The sequence below is a fragment of the Schistocerca americana genome, chromosome 1 (genome assembly GCF_021461395.2).
Source record: "Schistocerca americana isolate TAMUIC-IGC-003095 chromosome 1, iqSchAmer2.1, whole genome shotgun sequence".
NCBI classification, from domain to species: Eukaryota; Metazoa; Arthropoda; class Insecta; order Orthoptera; family Acrididae; genus Schistocerca; species Schistocerca americana.
In genome coordinates, this window is record NC_060119.1 from 859,872,996 (window position 1) to 859,893,320 (window position 20,325).

The window sequence follows — 20,325 nt, forward strand, 5'->3', positions numbered from 1 at the left end:
TTGTGCTGATCTACAACCCATTGTTCATGCCTACCGTGCTTACTACAGATCGTCCACGGGAACCGAGTACCATGTTCAACAGTTTTGCTCTCAATCACCCCAGTTGAACAAACTGTTATGTGGCCTCCGGATACAAATGCCATACGCCTCAACCTTGCTACCACGCCAGTTTTTGCAGTGCATCCCACATTATACAAACTAGGCACTCATCTGCGGCAGGTTTATGCCCAGAACACTCACCGCACATAATGGGTGAACCTTACAAATTCAATAAGTGCCAAGTGATCAGACAATTAAAGTGGAAATGATGCCTAAATTTCCAACATTCCAACAGGATCAGCCTCAGATTTGGTTTAATATCATAGAACGAGTTCTACTGTATTCAAGATGATATGATCAAGTTCGTTACTGTTCTCAACAACTTAAGTGAACATTCATATCTCGTAAGTGACTTAATTGTTTCTCCACCAGCCTCAAACAAGTTTGAGACTATTAAACTACTGTTATTGTGATGTGTGGCTCAAATATTGGAGCAACAGATGCTCTAGGTGCTTTATGAAGAAGTGCTGTAAGATAGAAATCCATCGCAATTGTGGTGGCATTTTCATAGTGTAATTAATTTCCCGGCCACACTTTATTTGAACGTTAAAACTACCATGTTTCTTATAAGATGCGTTAATTTTTTTTATCGACAGCCACTATAATTTGCTGATAGATTTTAAGCTATTTTGCAGTTGGATTATGTTATGCAGCAGAATGACCACCATCTTCCTCTCCCTATGGAGGTTGCCATCATGTGCCAGCAGTTTGGGTGTGGTTCTGGAAAAGTACAAGCTCTCACAGTCTCCAGTGCAGGCAACTTCATGGAGTGCTTGACATTGAACCCATGGCACTGTAGCAGCCTGTTAGCTAGCTGATATGCAATGTATGCTGCCGACTTTACATGATGCGATATCATTGCTCCCAAGGCCATGACTGCATGAGGCACACAAGTTGCTAGCAGTGTGCAGGTACCTCCACACTTGAGTAGATATGTAGGTATCATACAAGGTTTGCAGGATAATGAGAAATAGTATTTCTCCATGCTCTTTCAGATTCCAATGCAGCACCACCACCATTGGGGCTTTGAAAAATAGAAAGACTGACATGAGGGAGTTATGTACTTTGCAACAGAGCACAGACACAGACCCAAGAGGTCTGTGTATGAAAAGTTGTCACAGCATCAATTCCTAATTCTTTCGGAATCATCTGTTAGTATGATTCCAATGGAAAAATTGTCATCTGCAAAAGGCAGGGCTTTTCCTAAGGCAATTAATGACATGCTAGTACAGAACTGTGGATTACACATTTAATTGTGGATCTAGGATAAGGATCTGTTTTTGAATGGATTTTGTAATGGTGAAAGTGCCAGTGCTGAATATTGGTGCTAAGTTTCTACATGATCATCAGCTATCATTATATTTGGTTTCGAGGGTGCTGAGTAAATTTGGACTGGACCACCCAAAACAGATCTCTCACATAAAAGAGACTGCTTATTTGACAGCACAGCTCAGTAGTAGAAAGGACATTTTGGTTCAGATCAATGCTTTAAGAAGTGCCATCAATATCACAAACATCAAATTGTCAGTGGTAGGGCAACATAAATCCGTGTTAGCCTAAGAAAAATTGGAATTAAGAAACAAGTTACGTTATCACCAAGCAGAGTTATCTGTGCTGCACTGAAGAATTTTGGAGCTTCAGCAGCAGGACCAACAGCCTCCCCAGACCGTAGCACCAACTGCAGGTACTCCAGATCAACGCATTCCACTAATACAGGTTCTCAGCTGCAAATCATTCAACATATAAGGTACAGAGAGAAGCAGCACCTTAAATGGATTTGTGGTTGTCACCTGTCACTATATTCAAATTATGTCCCCCCCAACCTGCTTGCCCCCTCCTGTTTACATGAAAACGAAAAGATTGGCACCAGACGGACATCAGGCTCTGAAAAAATTATAGTTGACCTGTTACAAACTGGGGTAGTGAGGCCTTCAGCCAATAACTGAGCGTCCTCTCTACATTTAGTGCCAGAAAAGAACAAATCCTTTGTTTATCCAGTGATTATTGCATACTTAATTCACGTACCATTCCTGACAGGCAAACTATTCCTAATTTACAAAATTTCTCTCACACACTGTTACTACTCCTTTTGCACTTATAGAGTTTGTGCAAATGCCTTACAGACTCAAAAAGTTTGCCCAGACATGGCTGAGATTTACTGATTCTACTTTCATGACAGTTTTCTTTTTGTTCTTGTTTCTTGAATGATACTCTTCTCTTTTCGAAATCTGTTGTAAAATATGATGGACATTTAGATTTAATTATGAGATGTCTTTAAGATCATTGTGTAGCTATAAATGAAGAGAAGTGCCAACTCAGGAAGAAAGAGGTGACATTTTTAGCACATTTTGTGGACAAGTTTTGAATTAGACCCGTTGCTGTGAAGATTGGGGCAATCAGATCTGTTACAAGGCCAACAACCTTCCAGGAGCTATGACGATTTCTTGGTACCATTAATTTTCATAGACAACATATACTGCTAGCAGCACAGTTACAAGCTCCCTTGACAGATGCACTGATGGGGCAAAGACAATCATGGCAAACATACTCTGAAGTGGACTCCTGAAATGAAACAGACTTTTGACAGTATTACAGTTTAGAACAAGCAGTTACATTAGCTCATCCTGTTGAGGGTGAACCTCTATTTGTCACAGTGGACATAAGTGATTTAGCAATTGGTGCTGTTTTGCACCAGCAAATTGATGGATGACAATACCCCCTATGTTTTCTCTCAAGAAAGCTCACTGCTTCTCAGCAAAAATGGTCATCATTTGACCGTGAATTGCTGGCAGTTCATGAAGCTATCCATTAGTTCAGTGTGGATGCTGAATATCATGAATTTACAATATTCACAGACCATATTGACCTCTGGTGGAAGCTATCAAGAACCCTAGCAAGGGGTGCCCCCTCAGCACTTCCGGCACTTAGACTTATTACTTCTCCAAAGCCAGTTCCTTAACTCTTGGCCTCAACATCCAAAATCTAGCTACAGCACAATGCAGATGAGGAGCTCCAGAAATTGCTACCAGTCCGACATTGGAGCACAAAGATGTAGTCCACTCGGGGACTTACAGTTGGTGTGACACTTCACAAAAATGCATCAGACCGTTTGGACCTAAGGGTTACAGAAGAACTATTTCCATGCACTTACACATGTTAACCGACCCCAGAATTTGCCCATCTATCAAACATGGCCAAATATTAAAGAGGATTGTAGATTATGGACTCAGGATTGTGTCAATTGCTAAAGAAGTAAGACCAGAATACATGTGTGTCCAGCATTAGTGCAATTTGATTTACTTAAGGCCAACTACAACATGTTCATCTCGACTTGGTGGTCTCTTTTCCTGATTCAGGGGGGATTCAGATACATACTGTCAGTTATTGATAGGGTGTTCAGGTGGGTAGAGAGGATACTTTTGGTAGATATCATTGCAGGGTCCACTGCTAAAGCTTGTATCGATATGTGGCTTAGATGATGCTGGTCCCCATCAGCTATTACTACTGCCCAAGGCTGTCAATTCAAATGGGCTTTGTTTACAAGCCTCTGCAAATTATGCAACGTCAAACACTTTTGCACAACCACCTACCACCCCCAAAGCAATGGACTGGTAGAGTGGTGGCACCTTACATTGAAGGCAGCCTTAATGTGTAATGGTGGAGACAGGGTAGATTCATTGCTTTGGGTCTTACTGGAAGTAAGATATGCTTTTACAGAGGATTTGTAAGTTTCACTGGTGGGGATTATGTGCAGGCAACACCTCACACTACTGGCTGAATTGGTCAAACCAACAGAAGTAAAGGACCCATTGCTTCTACCTGATGTTGTACATACGGTGAAAAAATACATGGCTCATCTTCTCACCCTCACCTTGCAGTCAAGGGGTTCCCAAGGCCTTTGTACATAATGATTTTAAGCAGTGCAAATTTATTATGTTAAGAGGTGATACACTTCACCACTCACCTCAAAAGCCATACTCTGGACCACAGAGAGTGTAGTGCTGAGCTGGAAACACTTTTGGTATTTCACTTCACAGAAAGCAGTCCACCATTTCCATTCATCGGCTGAAGTCAGCGTGGGCCCTGCAAGATGGTACAACAGACCAGGACCCACAACAAGCTGTGGAGATGCTACTTCTGCAAGATAATAGGGAGGAGGACACCATCACCTCACACCAGAGACCATTGCCGACTACACCCCTACAGCTACAAGGGAAGCTGCTTAGTAGTCTCAGTATGATCATTGGCACAGGCCCCCAGCTTATCTGCAGTATTTTTATGTGTCAGTGCGGCATTTTGCTGTCTGCAGTGGTACCAGATACCTGTGATTAGTTTAGTGTAACATGTACTATGCTAGTTTCTCAAATGTTAGGTAGTGCCTTACATGTGTCTAGAGATATCATTTTCAGTTTGTTTTAGGTAGTGTCACGTTTTTTCTTCATTACTTTGCCAACTGTATGTTAAACTCATTGTGTGTGTTCATATTCACTGCTCATTCACTCCTTCTCAACAATTCTTGTTTGCATTGTGTTCCACTCTGCAAGGAAGAGGCTATGTGGCAACATGCCGAAACAAACATTCCATAGCAAAAGAAAATTGATCTCTAAAGGACCGACAAAAAGGGAAAGCATGGGTTCTTCCCAAACAAGGTGAAGGATGAAGACAGGTCTTTGGTTTACTTCAGTGGATGTACTGTATTCTGGTGAGCAAGCCATGTGATGTGTACAAAGTAGCAACAAGGTAGTTGATGTGCTAACTTGTGAATGTTGAATGCTTATTACTGACCCTCAGTGACCTGTTAACTGCATGTATTTTTGTATCTGACAGTCCCAGTGCCTACATACCCTGACAAATAGCAAACAGGTTCCTCAGCTGAGGAGATTCTGTTTATAGAAGTGGTGTCAGTATGGGGATCAGTTCTGGAATGCCTACAGTCCTGAGGAAGTACAGTGACGTGTGAACTTCCAAGAATTCCTGAATTCCTGTTATCTCTCCATGGTGAAGCAGCAGCAGCAGCAGCAGCAGCAGCAGCATGGACATAATCCAACAATGGGGAGACATCCAGTACTGGAATTCAGTTTCGTCTGCTTAAATTTCAAATGCAGAAATGCTGCTCGATTCTACAGAGAGCAACTTCATACTGGGCATAGGAAGCGAGACGAATCTACCAATAAATTTGAGAAGAGAATTCGAAACTAATTCTGAAACATATGAGATGGCAGACGATGAGTATTAGAATCACATTCAGTTGTTCGAAGCCAATCATAGAGCTTTGGACACATTCATTCAAGGGCTCTACGGAGAGAAAGCAAATGAAGCAGTCAGATTGGCATGATGTAAGACCTTTCAGGAAGCAGACTTTCAGGAAGCAGTAGAGGCAGCTGTTGGCTTCATGGAAGCATTAAGATGGCTGAATGACTAGAGGAAGTCATCATGTGATCAATGTAGAATGGTAGAGAGGTAAGAAGCCCGTTTGCAAGCATAAGGACTGTAAAGAGAAATGAATCTGTTACAAATATGGAATACAGGATCACGTATCAAGAGAATGTTGCAACAAAAGAAAAAAATAATGACAGCAATATACATCTTCTTAGGCCATTACACGAGTATGGATACATATGTGGCACCACACTGTCCACCCCCTGCTGGAGACAGTGATTACTCTTAGCTCCATCAAAAATCAGATCAAAAATGACTTTGTGCCATGTGTTGCACATCACAGAAGAAAAATCAAGCTACTTATTGACACTAGGGCACAGACCTCACTAATGTGGTGATGCACTGACAACAGGTTAAGACCACCACAGTTAAATGGCAGGAAACTATGCAACCAGTGAAAGGTTGATGTACAATTATGTTTAGGCCAACAAAGGCACTCAGTGAGGATGCAAGTAGTGTAAAATGTTGTAACAAGCTACAATGATGTACTTGTATTTGATTTCCTGTCAGATTGCACTCAAAGGAGTAACAACACTGACGTTGTGAGATTAGATGACTCAACCAATGCACCAGTTCAAACCTTCCAAGTTAATGTGCAAAATGATCAGCCTCAGGAATGTACACTTTTTACCTGCTTCTCAGGGAGCGAGTAAAAAATGTACACCATTGAAGTCAAGCTGACCCTCTCCAAGAAGACAGAATTTTGGGGTACTCCATGTGAAATGGTTTTCCATTTTGAAGTATAAGTTCCTTTCTCTGTTGTTATAACCACTCTTTGTCTTTGGTTGGTTACATAGAACTTAAACCATTCTAATACAGTGCCCCTAACTCCATACTTTTCTGGTTTACAGAGTAGCAAGGAATGATTCACACTATTGAAGGACTTTGATAGGTCACAAAGAATTCCTGTAGCATGCACTGAGTTGTCTACAGATGAGCTAATTTTACCAACAAAATTATTTATAGCAGATACTGTGGTTTTGCCTTTTTGAAATACATACTGATTTTTTGAGACTATTTTAAATTTTTCTATGAAATTTTGAATTTGTATGGTGACTACCTTTTCAAATATTTTTGATAGTGATGGAAGAAGACAGGCGTCCCCTAACATTACACTCCGTCCACTCATCCCTTTGGCCAAGCAATCGTTGATACATGACAGACATTTCATCGCAGTTTGTCTACCTAACTGACACTGGTGCTGATGTGTCTATCATCTCTTGATCATTGGCTCCTACCGACTTTTCACCGACGAAGTTTCTCCTACGAGTTGTCAAGGCATCAACGTTACAAACTGTCGGTTCTGTGAAAGTAATGGTGCACCTACTATCCCCTTCTCTGCATTTCCCATGGACCTTCTACATCGCCGACATTGACAAACCAATTCTCGGTATGGATTTTAGGTCCCATTACAAGCTCTCCCCGAACATAGTCCAGTGTTCAGTGTTACACCACCCGTCTAACACTCAGATACCACGCTCCAGCACCCATACTCCTCATTCAATTTCCGCCACAATATGGGATTTAGTTCGTGAGTGTTCCGCTCTCATGGGCAAGATTGTGACCTGCATCACTAACCTACTTTCAGTATATGACTCTGCGACACACCTCTTCCAGAAGAACGATGAGCTGAAACAGCACATTGCTCACACTTACAGCGAGCTCGCTGTGGCTCGCACCTTGCTGTTGAAACTGCAATCCACAGTTCCTTCACCAGATCGAACTTCATCGCCAAGCATCAGTTTGAACACTCATCAGGTTAGTTCAAAAACATTCATTGCGTGTGACGATTCGCATTCAGTGACCTCCGCACTGCCCAAGCGCCCACTATGTGCTGTGCCTCGTGTTTCAAACAGTGTCTCTAATAACAGTTGCTCGCACAGCATGACCATGCCCACTACACACCCACCCTGCTTGTTGATAAACATTCCTCCTCTCCCACCCACCAGCCAGGCAACTTGGCTGCCATAGTTGTAACTCGCGCGACGCCAGTGCCTCTCTGGCCCACGTCGGTTACCCAAGGCAAAGTTAACAAAAGGCAGTCACTGCGCGCCCCAATCTGCTCCATGCTGTGTGCATAGCCGACCTCTACAAACAAGCGCACGCCATGCTCACATAATAGGCATGAGACTTTTGTGCTGCCTTTTCCCACTTGCGCTAATGGCTATGCCTCATCGCGCCCCACACATCCAAAAAGAACATTACTCAGCCGCGTGTGCAGTTCTCAGTCTTTTCCATTACTGTTGGAATGACACACAAGATAATTACCACTGCCAGCCCCCCTATTAGACACAAGGTTAGATGCCTTAACCTCATTAAGTTGTGAGCGACCCGGCAGAAAGTTGACGAACTTCTGGAGATAGGCATTCTATAACCATTGGACAGCAACTGGTTTTCGTCAATTCACCTCATCACCAAACATGATGGTTCTTTTTGAATGTGTGGTGATTACAGACGTTTAAATGCTCGCACTGTCATGGACAATTACCTCATGCCAAACATAAATGATTTCACTCATATGTTATCGGGTGCCACAATCTTCATCACACTGTTCGGTTTGTTCCAGTACAACTTCACGTCATTCGGTTTAAAGAATGCGGCACAAACGTGGCAACATTTCATTGACTCAATCTCACGACAATTCAAGTTCTGCTTCACGTACCTGGATGACATACTCATTTTCAGCAAATCAGCTGAAGACCATGAAGATCATTTATCCCAGGTCCTCCAGACTTTGGCATCCAATGGTGTCGATGTCAACAAAGAAATATTACAATTGCGTCAGCCTTCTGTGACATTTCTGAGTTACACTGTCCCCGCAGATGGAATACACCCTCCTAAATCCCAAGTGCAGGCTATCATGTCATTGCCAACCCCAGCTACGTACAAAGAACTCAGACGTTTCCTAGGTACTATAAATTACTTCTGCGGTCATCTACCTTCTGCCGCCACCGTGCAGGCCCCGCTGATGGACTTGCTCTCCGGCAAACAAACTTCAGGTGTCAAACCAGTCTGTTGCACTGAACCCATGCTAGAAGCTTTCACGGCTCTTAAAACAGCTTTAGCTCATGCAGTCATACTCACCCACCCTGATCCGTCTGCCGATTTGTTCATCACTACAGATGCCAGCAACATCGCGGTCAGGGCAGTATTACAACAGAGCAAAGGCAACACAGTTTCACCACTTCATTACTACTCCAAAAAACTGTCTACAGCTCAGAAGAAATATTCCGCTTTTCATAGAGAACTTCTGGTGGTGTACAAGGCTGTCAAACATTTCCACACTGACATCAAGGGCCATCCTTTCTTCATTCTTAGTGATCACAAACTGCTGGCGGATGCCTTCTGCAGCCTGCCAGAGGATCCTACCCCCCAACGTTTCCGCCACTTCGACCTGGTCTCTCAGTTTACTACGGACTTACACTACATCAAAGGCATGGAGAACATCCCCGCTGATTTCCTCTCGTGGATCAATGCCTTTTCAAGTATCATTGATTTATCCCACCTCGCCGCTCTACAAGCTTTGGTTGAGGACACTCAGGTTGTGCTCACGGACCCGCAGTCTTCGCTCGTGTTTACCAAGGCTAAGTTCCCTGGCATTTTGAATGAAGTGTGGTGTGACTCTTGTATGGGCATTCTGCAGCCTTTGCTCCCGCCCACACTGTGCCGACAGGTTTTCGACGCCTTGCATAACCTTGCCCACCCCGGCGTCCGAGCTACCACTTGCCTCATCACTGAGCATTTTGTGTGGAAAGATAGGAAATGGGATTGTCAAACATGGGCACGCAGCTGCATTTCCTGTCAATGAAACAAAGTAGGACGTCACACCTCTCCACAACTTGGCAAGTTTGACATCCCTAAGGGACATTTCCGTCTTGTACATATCGACCTTATCGGTCCCTTGCCTCCGTCGGAGGGCCAGAGGTATATCCTGTCCACAATAGCCCGAATGTCTCGTTGGGTGGAAGACATCCCCTTGCCCAACATCACAGCAAAAACTGTGGCCAAAGGATTCGTTTCTTCTTGGATCACTAGGTTCGGCTGTCCGTCCACCATCACAACCAAACAGGGTCAACAGTTCGAATCTGTACTTTTTACGATTCTCTGTAATCTTTGTGGTATTAAAAAGATCCATATGACAGCCTACCACCCGCAAAGCAACGGGTTGGTGGAACGATGGCACCACACCCTTAAAACTGCACTCAGGTGCTACGACTGTGTCTGGTCCAAGGCACATCCTTGGGTGTTGCTGGGCCTACATTCTACATTTAAACCAGATTTACATGGGATGATTTCCGAATTCGTTTTTGGTGAGAACCCAGTTTTACCTGGGGAACTAATTCTTCCCCAAGATCCCAGGGATTCCCCCTCCTTCCCAGACTCTATCAGAAGGATGCGTGCACTCTTTAGAAACATCCGGATACACCCACCTGTAAGCCACTCCCCACCTGACACTTACATGCCAATGGCACGCAGCTCTTGCTCACATGTCATGCTCAGGAATGACTCTGTCAGACAACCCTTACAGCCCCCTTACCTTGGCTCCTTCGAAGTACTCCGGAGGGGTGAGACAATGTTAGACATTATGATAAAAGATCACCCGCAAACAGTTTCTCTACACAGGCTAAGCCTGCCTTCATAGACTCCGAAACCCCTCTGCCGTCCCAGTTGGACTGCTCGAGCACATGTTCTTTTGATGAACCTGGTAACACGTCTGTCCAACCTATGGTTGGGTTTTTCTCCATCCAACAATTCACCACGGCAATTGGCGGGTTCCTCAGGCATGTCATCATCATCCTCATTCACAGGTTTTGAAGACATTTCAGGTACTAGAGATGCAGACACCCCATCCTTCGTTTTGTGCTGCAATGTACCACCTGACTGCATTGACAATGTGTTGATTATGGTGTTAGATAATCGATTGTTTGTACTGCTCACCAACAGCACAGACCCAACCCTCACTGAGGGACTCAACGTCAAGATAGTGCACAGTTTGTCCCTCCCACAAGAGTGTGACCCCATCATGTGTTTGAGCTTTCATTTCTTTGGACAGCTCAGTATGCATTCGGGGAAGGCATGCTCACACGCTGCCTCCTCTCCCATACCGCTACTCCCGAGTTGGCTGACGCATCATTTCCCCCCCTGCTGGTTTTCGGATAATGAGTTGGACCGGCGGCTGCCCGCCGCACCTTTGCGCACCAACCTCATAGAGATGGAGCTTCAGGTCATGCGCCTGCCACCTTGCACCACTCATGCTGATGCTGACACCCATACGACCCCATCTCAGGTCTCATAGGGCGTACTCATACTGCTGGGGGGGGGGGGGGGGGGGGGGGAGGGAGGGGGGGCTTTGTGGTGCCAATAGATGACAGTGCCCACACAAATTACAATCTTTGGAATATTAACTGCTCTGAGGAGCAGCCATGTTAGTTCATTCTGCATTTGTACTTCATGGAGTGTTCATGTGTATCTGTCTTTACGGTAAAATATATGTGTATATAGAAAACTTGGGAACTGTTTATTACGTATATTATGATCCGTATCCAGAATCCCATACGGGCAATGGAAAAAGTTAAAACCACTCCAGCACTAGCCTATCCAGATTTCAGCAAACCCTTCATTCACTCAGCAGGTGCATCAGTTTTGCCGCTGGTTCTATTTTGTCTCAAGAGATTGATGGTTATGAACACCCAATATCATTTGCTTACTGACAATTTAAGAAAGCAGAATGTGACTACACTATCACAGAAAAGGTGGTTTGTACTTGTGAATTTGATGTAATACATAACAGTTGTTTCTTGAAAAGAAGAGAATTTATAGTTATTACAGACTATGCTGCACTAAAATGGTTATTAAGCTTAAAGGACCCAAGTTCCAGATTAACAAGGTGGGCACTAATACTGGGCACGTTCCAGCTTAAGGTTATTCATTGACCTGGTAAATAACTTGTTAATGTTGAAACAATGGGCCAAAATGCTTATGTTTGTGTTATAATGTCACTAGGAAGAGATAAAAGCAACCCAAGAGGAGGATCTATGTTGCAAAATATGGAAAAATGATCAATATTGTGTCAAAATAGATGGAATGGTGTACAAGGTCACTAGTAAAGGAAACCACCTAGTTATTTCAGGAAGCATGAGAGAATAAATCATGACAGAGTAACATGATTATTTATTTTCTGGCCACTGTCATAAGAAAGCACAAAAATGGTAGCCAAGTCATAAAGCTGACAATTTTTAGTTCATTTCACAATGTTATTTATGTAACAGGTGGAATAATTTGGGACAAACTAAGGCACCATTATAAGAATTGATGGAGACTAGTGAACCATTCAAAATAGTAGGACTGAATGTTGTTGGATTGTTACCTAAGACTAAAGACAGGAATAAATATATATTGACCACATTGGATCATTTATCCAGGTATCTTCTCTTTATACTAAAACCTGATCAGAGAGCTTAGGCCATGGCTAAAGCTTTTGTTAAAGTGTGGATTCTAACATTTGGATCAGCATTAAGCATAATCAGTGATTAATGAATTAATTTCATAAGTGAATTGCTTAAAAGTGTGTTGGAATGCCCTATCCCAACAATGTTAAATTTAGTGACTTGGCTTTACTGTATTTCAGGAACCACTGTAGCCATTGACATGAATCTTTTACAGGACATTAAACTGTATGTTCTGAATCTACTGAACTACAATAATTGCATTTCAGCCACTGCTTTCGAAAATACAATCTTTCAATTACACAGTTAAAAATTTGTGTACTTATTTTGTACATTATCCTAAATAATTTTAATTATACATAACATTATGTTATTCTTTTATTACAGTAGACTCAGGATATGTATGTAACTACTCCCTGAAAATTTAAATACTCTACTCATAGTAGTTTCTAGATTTAGGGAAAAAATGCAACAGAAAATGTAAATTTTCAGGAACAGCTTCTAAAGTTTCAAAAGACTGTAACTCGCTTAATATAAGCTTATTTTTTAGTTTATTTTTAGTCACTTGGAAGCACCCTGCACCATACTGTATATCATTCTCTTGATCTTTTTCCAAGTTTTTTCTTATTTTCTTCTTTCTGGACTCCTTAGTGGCCAACTGTGCTGCATACTCTGCTTTATCATTGCAAAATTTGTCCATCCATTCAAGTTCTCTGATGCAATTTGGTCTAGTATTAACTCCCATATGCTGTAGCACTTTCACCCTACCAATGTTGCCATCATTAAAAGCAATAACAGAATCACTGGCCCCACACTTACTGTCTTCATTCCAACAAAAACTTTTTTTGGTAAGCGAGTCTATATAAGACCATTGAACGACTCATTGGGATTTTGAGTCTGACCATGCAGACACTTCTTCAGTAATTCACGATTTGCCAGATCTCTGTAAATAGGTTTTATGATATCCATGACAGCTGCTGGGATGGACTGTATGAGCTGTTTGATTGAGTACTGGGCATTGCGGTAATTACACCATGAATTAGGTCCAGGAGGGCAAAGGTGGTGTAATGGTTTTTCATCAGTTGACAGATTGTGGAAGAAGGCAGCCCATACTGCCTGCTTAAGTTTCAACAAATCCTCAGTATTATTTCTAATGACCATCCCATAATACTGCTGTAGTTCATCAATCATTTTGTCTGTCAGGCTGCCTCTTATGATTTTACCATCAGAAAGTTTCTTGTCTCTCAAACTTTGTTTCAACTTCTCAACCTGTTCTGGACATGACCAACACATTCCAGTTTTGTGATAATCTTCTCACCGTAAGGCTGAGCGGCCACTACACTGTTATATGCTTTTGAGTCTCCATCACCTAAGAACTTAGTGTAACACACTCCCCTTTCATTCACAGAACAACTAAAAACTTCAATAGCTGCTGAGGCCTCCATACCACCACTTGTTCCTTCATAATTTCTGTCACAGATATGCCCTTCTTCATTCCCTGATTTACACTTACAACAATGTCTGGTTAAAATTTGGAAATCTATTACCTTTCCAGTAACCACACTGGTCACTGGAGCAACAGAATTCTTATAACTGTAGCCGCACTTCTGCCAAGTGCCATCAAAAGCTACTGGTATGCCACTCATACCATCATTTATTTCAACAGCTTCATTTGCAGCACCCTTCATTGACTCACATGCAACAGATTCCACAGCAGCTCCAACAAATCGAGCATACTTGTCAATTTTGCAAGGTGTGTGTGGCATATTCATCATGGCACACATTGTTTCTGCTGCAGTGTGTCCTTTACCAACAGCTCTCAATCCATAAAACCACCTAACATTTACATCAAAATAATTATCTTTACACTTATCGGAATTCCAAAATGAATGAGTAACAATTTATGTTAAGTTTCCTGGCTAGTCCATTTGATACCTCATTGTCTTCATGTAAACTAACTGGTCCTCCACATATTTTTCAACACATACATTCACCTAACACCTTTGTTAGGATGAGTAAATCTATCAGAATAGAACCTAACCTACCACTTACATCACTTTTGTTTTGAGAAAACTGCTTATCACAACATTTTATTTTAATCTTTGAAGCACTAATGGGTGTTTCTCTAGATACTGACGAGTTGGCCGGGTCTAGTGAAGCAAAGGATACAACCCATAGGCTTTGACCAAAGATGTCAGAATTGGCCAGAGAGCATTTATTACACAGATCAAAGAGCTGACAAGACTGTTCAGAAACAAAGGAATATGAGAGACGAAAAATATAGTTGACACATATCAAGGCAAGTAGTATTTTCACGCTAAGGATATTGCATGTTTGTATCATATTATTTCTGTGGGAAAGTGAAGGGGAAGAAATGGATGGAAATATTGGTAGCATAGAATACCTCACGTCATATATATATGGGTTGTATCTTGAACCTCATTCAAACTGTATTAGTTAACTGCAGTATGGGATACAAGTTTAGCATACGTCGATTTCTTCGTTTTCATTAGCATTAATAAACTGTTGTTCAGTTGATATATATAGGTCAACTGAAGCATGGGATACAAATTTTACATGTGTTGTTTCTTTCACCTCTGCTACTGCTAAGTCTGTTCTTACATGGATACTAGTACTACCGATGGCAGAAGGAGCTACGTACATAATATTTGTATCCCATACTTCAGTTGACCATATATATGTACACTGCTGCGTGTGAGATCGCTCTCTAAGTTTTCATCTATTTTTAGTTTTCAGATATATATTTTAACTGTTTTTGTGATAATATTTACTATATAAGTGACTTATTAGTGGTTTCTTCATTCACCTCTGCATTTCGTGTGTTGTGGCCTGATATTTGTGAGTGTTTCGTATCGAGCAACTTAACCTCTTACCCGTGTTTACATTCCGCGCTGACCAGTTGCAGCTGTAGCGGCGCATCGAAAGCTAAGTACTAATTAATTGTTTGTGTATAGTAGTTTATTTAGGAACTTTAGTAGTCTTCAACCGGTGTTCTTGGTGTTTTCCGGTGAAATAACTTCAGAAGAAATTTTTGCGAACTGCTTTCAGTTTCGTTACTGTCATTAGACGTTTGATTTTCTTTCTGTGTTAGTATTTTGTTATATTCTCATTTGTTGTTGATTAATACTGTCAATAATAGTAGTTACTTCCCTTGTAGAGCAAGTTTGTGATAATTGTAGTCAGTTTTTAACATCTTCTTATTGTAGTAGCGGAACTTAGATAAAGTTGTTTTCTTGTTTCAATAATTGTAAAATTTTACCATGAGTGAGAAGTGTGGGCTTTGCCGTAGGTTCGTGAGTAGTGGATTGCGGTGTGAGACCTGTTCGAAGTATTTTCACTGGGGGGAATGCAGTGGGGAAGCCAGTGGGCATTCTGGTGAGATCCTCTCCTGGAACTGCAGGTTATGTAGCAAGAGTAAGTTGATAGAGGAGCAGGAGCGTAAGATCTGTGCCCTTCAGGTGCAGTTGAAAAACGCACAGGAGGAGCTAGATAGGATGAGGAGGGAGAAGGGGGTTGGGGAATGGGAGCTGGCTGTTGGCAAGAGATCTGCTAGGAGAAGGAGATTTTCAGATAGTTTTACTATTGGTGTTTGTAATAGATATGACCAACTGTCAGAGTCTAGTGGAGAGGAATCTCTAGTAGCTGTAGATGTAGGAAGTATGCAGCAGACCTCAGCAGCTACGGTGGCTAGGACAGTTGCAAAGTCTAAGAGAAAGAAGAAGGTTCTGCTGTTAGGTAGTTCTCATGGTAGAGGTGTAGGCCAGCAGTTGCAGGAAGTTTTGGGGAGTGAGTACCAGGTCACCAGCATTGTGAAGCCTAATGCAGGATTGGCTCAGGTGACTTTTAACATAGGGGGGTTATGTAGGGATTTTACTAAAGAGGATCAGGTAGTGATTGTGGGTGGGGCTGGTAATAGTATTGATAGGGATGGGAAGTATGACATAGATGGTGACCTGGAAAAGATAGCCACTCAGACTGGCAACACGAATGTGCATTTCGTGGAACTGTTTCAGCGTCACGATCGGCCTCATCTTAATATAGCCGTCAGGCGTAATAACATGAGACTTGGGGGTGCGCTGATGACAGAAGGCATGAGTCACATTTCAGTGGTGTCGGTGGAGTCTATCAGTAGGACGGGTTTCACTAGACATGGCCTGCACCTCAACAGGTATGGGAAGGGGAGGTTGGCAAATCTTATAGGTGACAGCATAGGTGGGGGTGGTGGGATCACTCATGGGAAAATTCCGGTAGTTGTGGGTGTTAGAGCTGTACCTTTTTTAGATTGAAGTCAGCTGATAGGTATTCCTGCTTAAGGGAAGTCTCTCTAACAAAGAAACCACTTTCTACAAAGCTTGGGTATCCGATTAATGAGGGAATTAGTATATTTCATCAAAATATACAAGGTATTCGAGATAAAGTTAGTGAACTGCTTATAGATGTTGACTCTGAAATTATTGGTATATCTGAACACTTCTTAAATAAGGAGATAATTCAGAGGCTTCCTTTACCAGGGTACAGGTTGGCTGGCAGCTTTTCTAGGAGCTCTTTGCGGTGTGGGGGAGTAGCCATGTATGTGAAAAACGGTATCCCATTTGAGTCAATTGATGTTTCAAAGTACTGCACTGAAAAGGTGTTTGAATGTTGTGCAGGTGTGGTTAAATTTAGTGGAGCTAAACTTCTTACTGTTGTTATTTATAGATCCCCAGACTCCGATTTCACAACATTTTTGCTAAAGCTAGAGGAGGTTCTTGGTTCACTTTATAGGAAATACAAAAAGTTAGTTATATGTGGTGACTTCAATATTAATTGTATAAGTGATTGTGCAAGGAAAAGGATGCTGGTAGACCTCCTTAATTCATATAATCTTATGCAAACCGTATTCTTTCCAACGAGAGTGCAAGGGAACAGTAGAACAACCATAGACAATATTTTTGTTCATTCGTCATTATTAGAAGGGCATTCTGTTAGCAAAAAAGTGAATGGCCTTTCAGATCATGATGCACAAATTTTAAGTCTAAAAGATTTTTGTGCTTCAACACATGTTAAATATAGTTACCAACTTTTTAGGAAAGCTGATCCAGTTGCTGTACAGACTTTTGTAAACCTCATCAAGGAACAAGATTGGCAAGATGTTTATAGTGCTGATACAGTAGACGATAAATATAATGCTTTCCTCAAGACTTTTCTCGTGCTCTTTGAAAGTTGCTTTCCGTTAGAACGTTTAAAACAGGGTACTAGCACAAACAGGCAGCCTGGGTGGCTGACTAAAGGGATAAGAATATCTTGTAGAACAAAGTGGCAATTATATCAAAACGTTAGAAACAGTCAAAATCTAAATGCAGCAGCCCATTACAAACAGTATTGTAAGGTGCTTAAAAAAGTTATTAGGAAGGCAAAAAGTATGTGGTATGCAGATAGAATAGCTAAGTCTCAGGATAAAATTAAAACCATATGGTCAGTCGTAAAGGAAGTGGCTGGTCTGCAGAGACAGGTCGAGGATATAGAATCAGTGCGTAGTGGGGATGTCCGTGTTGCTGATAAGTCGCATATATGTACAGTACTTAATAATCACTTTCTGAATATAGCAGGTGAACTAAATAGAAACCTAGTCCCAACAGGGAATCATATAGCGCTCTTAGAAAAAAGTGTTCCGAGACTGTTACCTGAAATGCTCCTCCATGATACTGACAAGAAGGAGATTGAGTTAATAATTAAATCACTAAAGACCAAGAACTCTAATGGATATGACGGGGTATCTAGCAGAATACTGAAGTATTGTTCCACGTATATTAGCTCAGTACTTAGCCATATCTGTAACTTTTCCTTTAGCAGTGGTCGGTTTCCTGACCGATTAAAGTACTCGGTAGTGAAGCCACTTTATAAAAAGGGAGACAGGGATAATGTTGACAATTATAGACCTATTTCTATGCCATCGGTGTTTGCTAAAGTTATCGAGAGGCTTGTATATACAAGGTTACTGCAGCATTTAAATTCACATAATTTGCTGTCAAATGTACAGTTTGGTTTTAGAAATGGCTTAACAACTGAAAATGCTATATTCTCTTTTCTCTGTGAGGTTTTGGACGGATTAAATAAAAGGTTGAGAACGTTAGGTGTTTTCTTTGATTTAACGAAGGCTTTTGACTGTGTTGACCACAAAATATTACTGCAGAAGTTGGAACATTATGGAGTAAGGGGAGTAGCTTACAATTGGTTCGCCTCCTACTTTAAGAACAGAAAGCAGAAGGTAATCCTCCGCAATATTGAGAGTGGTAATGATGTTCAGTCCCAATGGGGCACTGTTAAATGGGGCGTTCCCCAAGGGTCGGTGCTGGGGCCACTGCTGTTCCTTATTTATGTAAATGATATGCCTTCTAGTATTACAGGTGATTCAAAAATATTTCTGTTTGCTGATGACACCACCTTGGTAGTGAAGGATCTTGTGTGTAATATTGAAACATTATCAAATAATGTAGTTCATGAAGTAAGTTCGTGGCTTGTGGAAAATAATTTGATGCTAAATCACAGTAAGACTCAGTTTTTACAGTTTCTAACCCACAATTCAACAAGAACTGACATTTTAATCAGACAGAATGGGCATGTTATAAGCGAGACGGAACAGTTCAAGTTCCTAGGCGTACGGATAGATAGTAAGCTGTTGTGGAAAGCCCATGTTCAGGATCTTGTTCAGAAACTAAATGCCGCTTTATTTACCATTAGAACAGTATCTGAAATAAGTGACATTTCAACACGAAAAGTAGTATACTTCGCATATTTTCATACGCTTATGTCATATGGTATTATTTTTTGGGGTAATTCTTCTGATTCAAAAAGGGTATTTTTGGCTCAAAAACGGGCTGTTCGAGCTATGTATGGTGTAAGTTCGAAAACCTCTTGTCGACCCCTATTCAATAGTCTGGGAATTTTGACATTGCCCTCACAGTATGTATTTTCTTTAATGTCGTTTGTTGTTAGCAATATTAGCTTATTCCCAAGAGTTAGCAGCTTTCACTCAGTTAATACTAGGCAGAAATCAAATCTGCATGTGGAATGCACTTCCTTGACTCTTGTGCAGAAAGGAGTGCAGTATTCTGCTGCATCCATTTTCAATAAGCTACCACAAGAACTCAAAAATCTTAGCAGTAGCCCAAACACTTTTAAGTCTAAACTGAAGAGTTTCCTCATGGCTCACTCCTTCTATTCTGTCGAGGAGCTCCTGGAAGAGATAAAAAATTAAGCAAATTCCAGTGTTACATTCTTGATTTTCTTTATTTAAACTAACGACTTGTTTCATTTTATCTGTTTCTACAATCGTGTTACAATTTCATGTATTGACTCGTTCCATGACCATGGAGACTTCTCCTAAATGTGGTCCCACGGAACAATAAATAAATAAATAAATAAATAAATAAATAAATAAAATGTTGAAATGGACTTACGTTACATTTGCAACCTGTACTTCAGTTGAACTACATGAAGAGGCAATAAGACGACACATATACAATTTGCATCTCATACTTCCCTATGGCGTACAGTTTTTATTTTTATTATTTCTTTCCCCCCCACCTTTGATGCTAATAGTATCAACTGGAAGTTATAGTTTTGATCACAGCAGTGACAACAGTATCTCATTCTTTAGTTGAGCTTTATAGCTATACACAATATTTGTATCCTGCTCTCCAGTTGACGTGTATAGGTAAATCTCATCAATGTTACATATGTTGCTCTTTTCGAATAGGTAGTGTCAGTGTAAAGGTCAAGTGAAGGATGGGATACAAATTTTAGTTGTGTTGGGTGTTTCACCTTTAATATTGCTAGTACATATTTGAAAAAATTGTACTGATACTAGTGCTGGGAAACAAAACAAGAACGACATCTGCGAAATTTCTATTACATACTGGAGTACACAAAAACATATGTAATGGTGTAATACAACAATAGTCAAACGCAGTGAAAGAAAAAAAAAATGGAAAACTGAACTTACCACATGGGGACTTCTTAAAAGAACCAAAGCTTGCCTAGAAAGACATCAACAAAAATCACATAAACACATCAAAACATTTAAATGGGCAATATGTTTGGGGAGTACTACGCCTTCATGAATACTTGTCTAAGTGACTTTGAAGCGTGGAAATCCGGCATTTCTCCTTCCCTACAAGAGATTTCACAGCTGACCAATAACCCTCTATGCTATTTGTACAAGCCCCTGTGGATAATGATCTGAACTCAATATTGTGATTAACTACGAGATGCTGATAACCCCTTTCCCCTAAATCCCTATATGAAGAAAAATCATCTGAAATTACAATGGAACCCTCTG